The following is a 10,314-nucleotide window of genomic DNA, read 5'->3' on the forward strand; positions in this document are numbered from 1 at the left end:
GCATCATTGTCGACCTTCTGCTTCTTTTCCTATGCTTTGAAAGCAATTCCAGTCTACCTCCTGAAATCGGTTGTCTGCAATTCTGCCCCGCTTTCAAGTCCTCTTCGCAGTCTTCAATATATTTTTGGACGATAGCTGTCCTTTATACCTCTGCAGGTTTGTGAATTACAGTGCCCCTGAGCTCCTTTCTTCAACTCGCTCTCTTGTGAGCTGGCCACAAAACCGCAGGATTGCTTCAGGCCCTAATCTTTTTCCGGCACGGCACGCTGAGCCTTTGGTTAATTCCTCTTCCTGGTTGGAAATTATAGTTAAATGTACCCCTCCAGACATGTATAGCTACTCTCTCATTGGTTCTCCCTATTCCTTTTCATCTTCCGCAGAAATTGCAAACTCTGTCAAACAGGAGGTTAAAGACACTGACTCTCCAAGTGGGGAGAGTGTTAGTAAAGCCTCTGGAATGGCGAACCTGAGTACCAGGGGACGAAAACTGAGATGCATTTGAAAACGTTTCCCAATCACACGGTGGACCATACTCTGGGTTCCCCATGCATGTTTTAGCTGAAGGAAGAATCCAGTAAAGCTGGAGAATTGGCACCCGTGGAATGGGTACCATGCAGTATAACTTCAAAGGGTCTGCATTTGCTCACTCAAACTCACCAATCCTATCAGCCCCAAGTGTCCAGCCTTATGTCTCACCCAGCTGTGGGTGTAGATCTGGTAAATCCAGATTTCATCACAAGCCCTGAATGAATTATTTAAGAATTGCTCTCTATTTCACTGTCATTGTGTTTTGTTTTTGAAATTTATTTTTATACTGGGATTTAGCTGATTTTCACTGCTGCGTTGATGCCACTGTACACAAACTTGATTCTCTTACGGAGACATATAAATACATAGGTTTTAACATACTTACTAGTCAGGTATATTCCTATGCGTTGAATCTGAGGTGTTTAGTCCATTTCGTTGAGCAAGGAGTAGGTCATGTCTGTTACATATTTGGCTTATGGAATGCTATCTGTGCTAATTTCAATCTCTGGTTTTATATAGCACCCCAACTCACCTTTCCCCTTAAGCAAGCATAAGTTGGTTTTCTGAATTTGAGACCCTCTTCTGTATTGTAATTCAGTTCATGTGTAGCCAAGTTTACATCCCGTGTATTAGTGATATCTTATGATGTTTCTTTTTCTGTGTGACTTATTTCATTTAGAATCGTCGTACTTCGGTCCACTCATTATGCTGCTACGGGACTGATGGCATAGATTTCATTGCTGAGTGATATTCCTTTGTACGTAAGTACCACACCTTCTTTATCCATTTTTCGCTTTCTGGGAAATTGAACTTGTACTGTAGACGAGGTTCTTGTAAACAGAGCCGTCCCAAACTTTGGGGTGGCTGTGTGTTTTTGATTTTAATTTCCCTAAGCTATAGGACCATAAGCGGAAGTGCCCTAGGCTCCGTACCTTTGTTTTTTAGGTGTTTCAGGAAACACCATACACCTCTCCAGAGTGGCTGTTGGCAGTTTACATCTGGCCCATCAGCATAACAAGGCTCCCTGTTCTCCTTGGCCTGTCCTGCCTTTCTGGATTTTACAGTTTTTTCAGATGGCCCTTTTGACCAGGGGGGAAGTGAGACTTCATTGTAGTGCGGATTTCCATTGCACGCTTGTTTGGTTGACCAAAAAGGGCGTATGCGTTTTTTCCTGAATATATTCAGGAAAAAACGCATACGCCCTTTTTGGCCAAGTGTATCATTGTCGACGTTCTGCCTCTTTTCCTATGCTTTAAATGCAGTTCCAGTCTACCTCCTAAAATCAGTTTCCTGCAATTCTGACCTGCTTTCAAGTCCTCTTCGCAGCCTTACTTCAATCTATTTTTGGACGATAGCTGTCATTTTAACTCTGCAGGTTTGTGAATTACTGTGTCCTTTAGCTCCATTTTTCAGCTCTTATTTTTGTGATCTGGCCTCATAACCGCAGGATTGCTTCAGGCCTTGTTCTTATTCCGGGGCGCCTTGCTGTGCCTTTGGTTAATTCTTCTACCTGATGTCAATTTAGAGTGACATGTGCCCATCAAAACCCCTACCGCTAGTTTCTCGCTGGTTCCCCCTCTTCCCATTCATCCTTCGCACTAACTGCAGACTGTGCGATACAGGAACTTAAAGGCCTTGACTCTCCAGGTGGGGATATTGTTGGTAAAGCAGCTGGAATGTCGATCCGGAGCCCCAGGAGAGGAAAAATGAGGTGCATTTTAGAAACCTTTCCCAATCACATGGTATACCATCCGCTGGGTTTCCCATGCATGGTTTAGCTGTAGGAAGATTCCCTTCAACCTGGAGTGGTGGGACCCTTGGAATGAGTAGCATGAAGTATTGCATGAAAGGTTCGGCAGTTGCTCACCAAAGCTGAGCAATCCTGTCAGCCCCAAGTGTCCAGCCTTATGTCTTATGCAGCTGTGGGTTTATATGTGGTCAATGCTGGTTGCATCACAGCCCCTGAACGAGTTTTGTAAGAATTTTTCTCTCTTTCATTGTTTCTGTGTTTTGTTTTTAAAATTTATTTCTATAATGGGGTTTAGCTCATTTTCACTGCTGTGTTTGTGCTGCTCTGCACACACTTGATTCCCTTATGGAGATATATCAATACATAGGTTTTAAGATTCTTATTACTCAGATATATTCCTCTGCTTTGTATAGGGGGTGTTGAGGCCAGTTCATTGAGCAAGGTGTAGATCTTGTCTAATAGCTATTTGGTTTATTGAACGGTATCTGTGCTAATTTCAAACTCTGGTTTTATGCATCACCCCACCTCTCCTTTCCCCTTAAGCTGACATAAGTGTGTTTTCTAAATGTGAGACACTGTCCTGTTTTGTAATTCATTTGTTGTGCCGCTATATTTACATTCCCTCTATAAGTGATGTCTTGTGATATGTTTCTTTTTCTGTTTGACTTATTTCAAGTAGTATTATCGGACCTAAATCCACTCTTTATGCTTATACTAGCCTTATTACATTGATTACATGGTGAAGAGATACTCCATTGTACATAAGTACCACATCTTCTTTATCCATTGTTCTCTTTCCTGGAATATTTAAGGTGTACTGAAGTCGAGGTTCTTGTAAACAGAGCAGCCCTAAACTGTGGTGTGCTTGTGTCTTGTTGATTTTTAGACTTCCCTAGATATACTCCCGTGATTGGAAGTGGCCTATGCTCTGTAGCTCTGTTTTTTAGATGACTTAGAAACCACCATACACTTCTCCAGAGTGGCTCTTGGCAGTTCACACACCGCCCATCAGTGTATATAGGCTCCCTGTTCTCCATGGCCTGTCCTGCATTTCTGATTTTTACCATTTTTTCGGATGGCCCTTTTGACCGGTGGGAAATGAGACTTCTTTGTTGTGCACATTTGCATTGCTTGCTTGCTTGGTTGCCCATAAAGTGCGTATGCGTTGTTTCCTGAATATATTCAGGAAACAACACATACGCCCTTTTTGGCCAACTGCATCATTGTCGAAATTCTGCCGCTTTTCATGTGCTTTAAAGATGAGTCCAATCTATCTCTTGAAATCTGTTTCTTGCAATTCTGTCTTGCATTCAGATCCTCTTCTTTGCCTTACCTCAACATATTTTTGGACGTTAGTTTTCATTTATAACTCTGCAGGTTTGTGAATTGCAGTGACCCTGAGCTCCAGTTTTTAAGTTGCTCTTTTGTGAGCTGGCCTTAAACCCGCAGGATTGCTTCAGGCCCTATTTTGGCTCCGGTGAGACGGGCTGAGCCTTTTTAAAATTCTTATTCTCAGTGGGAAATTAGAGTGACATGTGCCCGTCCAAACCCCTACAACTATTCTCTCATTGGTTCCCCCTCTTCCCGTTCATCCTCCTCACAATTTGCAAAATGTGTGAAACAGAAGTTTAAATGTGCTGATTCTCCAAGTGGGGAGATTCTAAGTAACGTGGCTGGAATGGTGAACAGGAGCACCAGGAGAGGATAAATGAGGTGCATTTCAGACACATCTCCTGATCACGTGGTGTACAGTCCTCTGGGTTTTCCATGCATGTTTTAGCTGTAGGAAGATCCCTTGAACCTGCAGATTTGGGACCCATTGAATGGGTACCAGGTAGTATTACTTTAAAGGGTGTGCATTTCCTCATCCAACCTCACATTTCTCTTAGCGCAAACAGTTTCCAGCCTTATGTCTCGTCCTGCTGTGGGTCTAGATGTGTTCAATCCATGTTGCATCACCGTCCCTGAGGAAAAGTTGTAAGAGGTTTTCTCTGTCTCTCTGTCGTTTATTTTTTTCAATTTATTATTATATTTGTTACAGCTGATTTTCAAAGCTCTGTTTCTTGCTGCTGTACATCCACTTGATTCACGTACAGAGAGACATCGATAAACTCTTTTTCAGGTTCTTACCAGTCGTATATATTCTTTTCCGGTGACTTGAGTGTGCTGAGTGCAGTTCTTTTAGCTACCGTGTAGGCCTTGTTGATGATCAATTTGGTATTTGGAATGGTATCTTTGCTAATTTCAACCTCCTGGATGATGCCTCACCCCTCCCCACCTTTCCCGTTTAGCAGCCTTATGCATGTTTTCTACATATTTGACTATGTTTTTGTTTTGTAATTTATTTCATGTGTAGCCATTTTGGATTCCACCTTTAAGTGATATCTTATGATATGTGTCTTTTTCTTTTTGAATTATGTCACTTAAAATGATCATACGTAACTCCTCCGGAGTTGTTACAAGTGGCCATATTTCATTGATTTCCAGGCTGAGTAATATCCCACTCTACATAAGTACCACATCTCTATCCATTTTTTCCCTCCAGAGACATTTAAGTTATATCCTAGTCGAGGATCTTTTAAACAGAGAGGCGGTAAACATTGGGGTGCCTGTGTCCTCTCGATTTTTGTTTTTCCCAAGATATACGTCCATGAGTGCAAGTGCCCTATGCTCTGTAGCTCATTTTTTAGATGCTTTAGTGAACACAATACACTTCTCCAGAGTGGCCGTTGGCAATATACATTTCCACTTTAAGCCTCCCTTATAAAGGGCTCCCTTTTCTCCTTGCCCTGTCCTGCATTTGTGGTGTTTACACTTTATGAGGACAGCTCTTCTGACTGATGCGAAGTGATATGTTTTGTAGTATTGATTTCCAGTGCCCACCTGTTTGGTTGGCTAAAAAAGTGTATGCCCTTTTCTTGAATATATACAGAAAAAAACGCATACACCCTTTTTTGGCCAACTGCAATGTTGGCAATGTTCAGCCCCTTTTCTTGTGCTTAATGGCGAGTCCTTTCTACCTCTTCCAATCCCTTTCCTGCCATTCTCCCTTGCTTACAAGTCCTTTTCTGTGACTTTCCTCAAGACATTTTTCAGTGATAGATATTTTCAACTCTGCAGTTTCGTGAATTTTAGTGCCCCTGAGTTCCATTTTTCAACTTGTGTTTGTGGGAACTGGCCACAAAGCAGCGGGATTTCCTCAAGCCCTATTCTGTTTCCATGGGCAACCCAAGCCTTTGGTCAATTCGTCTTCCTGATTGGAAATTAGAGTGACATGTGCCTGTCTGAACACCTAGGACTTGTCTCTCATTGTTCCTCCTCCTTCCGATTCATCCTCTGGACAAATTCCAAACTGTGCACAACAGGATGTTGACAGTGCTGACATCTCCAAGTGGGGAGACTGTTAGTAAAGACTCTGGAGGGGTGAACCCGAGCACCAGGAGATGAGGAGATGAGATGCCTTTTCCAAACTCTTCCCGATCAGATGGTATACCATCCTCTGTGTGTGACAGGCATGTTTTGGCAGTAGGAAGGGTCCCATTCATGTGAGGAGAACACCAGGGCTTTTTCAAAATCAGTGTCTTCCCGAAACCCAAACTGGGGAATTTTTTAAGCTACGGCTACACATATGTTCATTAAGGGCCTTGGGAAGTAGGCAGAGTCCAACCTTTAGATGATTGAAGGCTTCAGGGTCAGAAGCACTCACCACCGGCTTCCCTTAGGTTCCATTTTAACTGTTGTTGAGAGATGATGTCGATAAAAATATCTCTTCTTTTTCAGATTATTTCCCCATATAGGTTATTGCAATATATTGAGTGTAGTTCCCTGTGCTATACAGTAGTTCCTTGTTGATGATCTATTTTATACATAGCAGTGTGTATGTGTTAATCCCAAACTGTTAATTTATCCCTCCTCCCACCTTTCCCCTTTGGTAATAATAAATTATAAGATTTTATACTTCTCAGAAATGGGGGAGCTGAAAGAGAGGTATCATTTTCAATGGAAAAGCATTTGAAACAAGATTGAAGCTTTAACCAAGATTATCAGATGTACATCCTTGGAAAGGAATCACTTCGTTTCTCTAATATTGACCTGACAAATAAGACAAACCTTTTCACTGAACTTGCTTATAATAAAGTGATGGAAATATCAAATGGAAGTGTTAGAAACATCTTATTTTACCCGAGCCTTATACACTGTTCTATGTCAATTACAGTTTGGCTCACACATCTGTTCATTGAAGTTACAATGTTCTCAATTTCTGTTACTGATCCTCCAGAGTGGACCCCAATAAGTGTCCCCCTGCCCAGTGACATTGGAGCCGACAGATCGAGACTGAGTTTGGTTCAGAAGCAAAGGAAACTTTACATTTTGATCAGAGAATGGAGAGGTGAGAGCATGTGCTACCCTGTGGGCTGTGGGCTGGGCTGCTGTGTAGAGATCCTGTCAGAGTCAGTGGGAGGGAGGGGGCGGAGCCCTCGAGGGCCAGGTTGGCTGCAGCTCAGGCTCTATATCGCGGAGTCTGCACTGGGCCCCAGGAGCTGAGGTGTCGACCCAGCCATTTTGCACTAGGAAATCTGGTCTGAAGTGCCGGGTGTGGAACCTCTGCATGCGGGACACTAGGATCACGTGAAATTAGACAAAGCACAAAGGATAAAAAAGGTTAGACTTTATTTTATTGCCCAGATTCTATTTTTTTTTTTTTTCAGTATGCGGGCCTCTCACTGCTGTGGCCTCTCCCGCTGCGGAGCACAGGCTCAGCGGCCATGGCTCACGGGCCCAGCCGCTCCGCGGCATGTGGGATCCTCCCGGACCGGGGCACGAACCCGTGTCCCCTGCATCGGCAGGCGGACTCTCAACCACTGCGCCACCAGGGAAGCCCCCAGATTCTATTTTTATCTCCCAGGGATTTTTACTGGGTTTTGCCTGGGACAAACTCCTCTTCTGCCTTTTGTCCCGTTCCTCATTCTTGGAGTGCTGAGGGTGCAGACCCTTCTTCTGTAACTGCTGAGTGCTGAGTTAGGAGCCCTCATACCAGGGGGCGAGGGTCAGAACTTCTCCCCAGCAGCCTCCAGGTGACGTTGATTGTCCCCAGGCCTCCTGCCTCCCTGCGAGTCCGCCTGAGCACCAGCATTGGAAGTTTTATAGATTCTAATGACCTTTAAGGGTCCACGAAGGAGATGTGCAGAGACGCTGTGGGGTCCAGTTTCGCCCCGCCCCACATTTGTTCGGCCACCTTAGGCTGACGGTTTCTGCCAGCCTAGATGCTCTGACCAGTAGTCTGCGCTTTCTTCAATTAGGCCCCTGAATTAACGTAAAAACAGCACGAGGTGACAGAGCCCTGCCCGCTCAACTCCCAGACAGTCCAAGGTCAGTGGTGATCAAGGACCATGATGGCCACTGAGTCAACAGCCTTTTGAAGTAAACAGGAGTCCAGCCGGTCTTATTGGCCACCATCATCACGGTGTCTGTAGGCTTTTCTATGGTGACAGCGTGATATACGGTTCCCCCGCCAAGATTATTAGCTCCCCTCTGGGTGCAGTAAGTCCTGAAAGCAGTAGTCTACTCTTTTGGGACACACTCTTGTTGTTCTATGAGAGAAACTCCAGGTCAAGTGATGGTCACACGAGTCGTCCTGGTGCCCCGTTGCCCCCGGTTATCTCTCTGGAGGTTGGAGTTGGAGGGCCTCCTCACTCGAGGTCATTGTGCCCACGGAGCGAACCCTGCAACTTCAGGGCATGGTTGGTGGTTAGGATCACCACGTGGGGTCCTCTTCCCTTACGAGGGAGGTGGCCTTTTGGGCTGCTGATTTCCAGGTTTTTAGATACCGCCAGTATCTTGGCCAGATGTGGCGGTGGGCCAAGCCCCTTGGTGACCGTAGTTTATCCTACCTGGATGGCATTCTTGCGTTGTTCCATTTCAAGTGGTCCCAGTTTTTGCACTAATACTCCAATGGCAATTCACCTTTCCCCGGGAATGTAAAGGTCAAAGGGTTTAGCTAAATTAGGGAGTTCCAGGGCAAGGGTCTGAATTGACTGCTCTTTCCATTCTTGAAAGGCCACTTCTGGATTCTATGCAAAAGGATCATCATCTTTTCCTTTCAGTGTTTCATATAGAGGCCCAGCTAGTAGACTGTAGTTAGGGATCCAGAAGCAGCAAACCCTGGCCTCCCCAGGAACCCCTAAGCTGTGTTCTAGTTTTAGAAAGGGCTAAGGCTTCACATGGTTTCTTCTCTTTCCTGGGATGGGCTTCTCCGACCTTCTGTGAGAATGAAGCCCAGGCAGGTCACCGTAGTCTGTGATATTTGAGCTTCTTCTTGGACAACTTCTATCCTTTATTGGCTTGGTAGTTCAGAGGCCTCCTTAGTAGGGCTGGCGATCAGAATGTCGTCTGCATATTGAAGGAGGGTTTCCTTTTCCAGAGGTAAACTTTTAGGTCTTTAGCTAAGCTTTCCCCAAAGATGCTGTGGGAATTTTTGAACCCTTGGGGCAAGACGGCCCGGAAGTACTGTTTTAGTTGTATGTTGAGGCCTGCCACTCAGAAGCCAAAATTTCTTGTGACTCTGGGACTAATGGAATACAAAAGAAGGCATCATTGAAGACTAATACAGAATACCATGTCCTGGTGGTTGGTAGAATGACCAGCAGGGTGTAGGAATTAGGAAGTACTGGAGGTATATCCTCGGTGGCTTCACTGACTCTCCTGACATCCTTTATCAGGTCTCCAGCAGCCCACGGGGCTCTCGTGGTCAGGCCCCTCCCAGGATACAGAGCTACCCTTGCAGGTACCTTGGCAGAGCTGGGCACACAGGAACCGTGCACATAGCCTTCATTGCAGAGAACCCCAGCTCACCTGTCGCTCAGAGCTGACACAGAGCACTTCAGAGCGGGTCTAGAATGAACAAACAGCAGCTCCGACAGCTCTGTGACACTGGGCATCACTCTGTGCGGCCTCCCTCCACCTGGTCTTCCAGAGACTTCCACTGAAGCCGGGGCATCAGGCCTCTGTCTCCACCCACCACCCACCCCTTCTCTCCCTGACTCCTGGGTTCGTCTCATCAGGAGAGGGTTTTCTTGAAGTTGTCTCCCACTCATGGGCCTGATAAAATGATTAGAAAACAAGCCAGAGCTGCAGCCCCTTGTCTAGCCTGATTCTCAGGAGCCCACACCTGTTCCTTGGACCTGGCCAATTCAGCAAGTTCCATTTTCTGCCACTGTGAGCCCCTGAGGGGTGATGATTGGCTGACCTGGGCAGCCTGACCGTGCCGGCCAGCCCTCCCCAGGTGTGCCTGGGTTGAGATCAATATAAACACCGCTCCAGGCAGGAAGAGCCCCTGCAGCTGTGCCTGACGCCATTTTCTCTGCCCTGTCAGCAGTCTCAGGGCTGGGCTGGTGGGAGGGAGGGAGAGGCCACGGCTTTGTGGGTGGCCCAGTGTGAGTGGGGCTCTGCTGGACTTTCTGCAGCAGTTGCCAGGCTGCCACCTGCTAAAGAAGAGGATGTGTCACCCGTAGCTGCTGCTGGAATTTCTCCCTGGGCAGAGGTGAGGAAGGAAGAAAGCAGTGGGTGCCGGGACAGGAGGGGTATCTCAGGCAGGGAAGTGGAAAGCTTCCAGAAGAGCACCCAGGGCCAGGACCATCCTGGCTGGCCTGCCGGCACCAAGTCGGCCGGCATGCTGTCACTCATGTGGCTCCATGGCCCTTCCTCTAGGCTTTCAAGTCCTTGTACATATTCAGGTGTTTTACCTGGGAACGGTGGGAACAGTTCAGCAGCAGCTGGCCTGGGGCTCAGCTCACGTTTACTCCCAGATGCCTCGGCATGGTTCCCCAGCTTTGCAATGAGGACGCTCATTGCGTGGGGGCTGCTGGCTGAATGGGAGACGATTCCCCACCACTGACCAGCTTCAGAATTGTTTACAACTGGAGCAAGTGCCCTGATACGGTTTTCCTCTGCGTAACTGGTGGGTTCTGGTTTTTTTTTTCATTTTTGGTTCAAGGTAGATTTTTTTTTTTTTTTTTTTTTTTTTTTTTTTTTTTTTA

At 46.1% G+C, this 10,314-nt stretch overlaps 1 long non-coding RNA gene across 1 annotated transcript in view; it reads right to left on the reverse strand.

The window, feature by feature from the left end:
- Positions 1 to 2,664: 2,664 nt before the first annotated feature.
- The window catches only part of LOC116750693, a 20,933-nt gene continuing 13,283 nt past the window's right edge, over positions 2,665 to 10,314 (reverse strand). The window contains exon 3 of the long non-coding RNA XR_004349061.1: positions 2,665 to 2,676. This is a non-coding gene — a long non-coding RNA (uncharacterized LOC116750693). The remainder of the gene's footprint in view (positions 2,677 to 10,314) is intronic.

This window comes from Phocoena sinus, chromosome 3 (assembly GCF_008692025.1).
Source record: "Phocoena sinus isolate mPhoSin1 chromosome 3, mPhoSin1.pri, whole genome shotgun sequence".
Classification (NCBI taxonomy): domain Eukaryota; kingdom Metazoa; phylum Chordata; class Mammalia; order Artiodactyla; family Phocoenidae; genus Phocoena; species Phocoena sinus.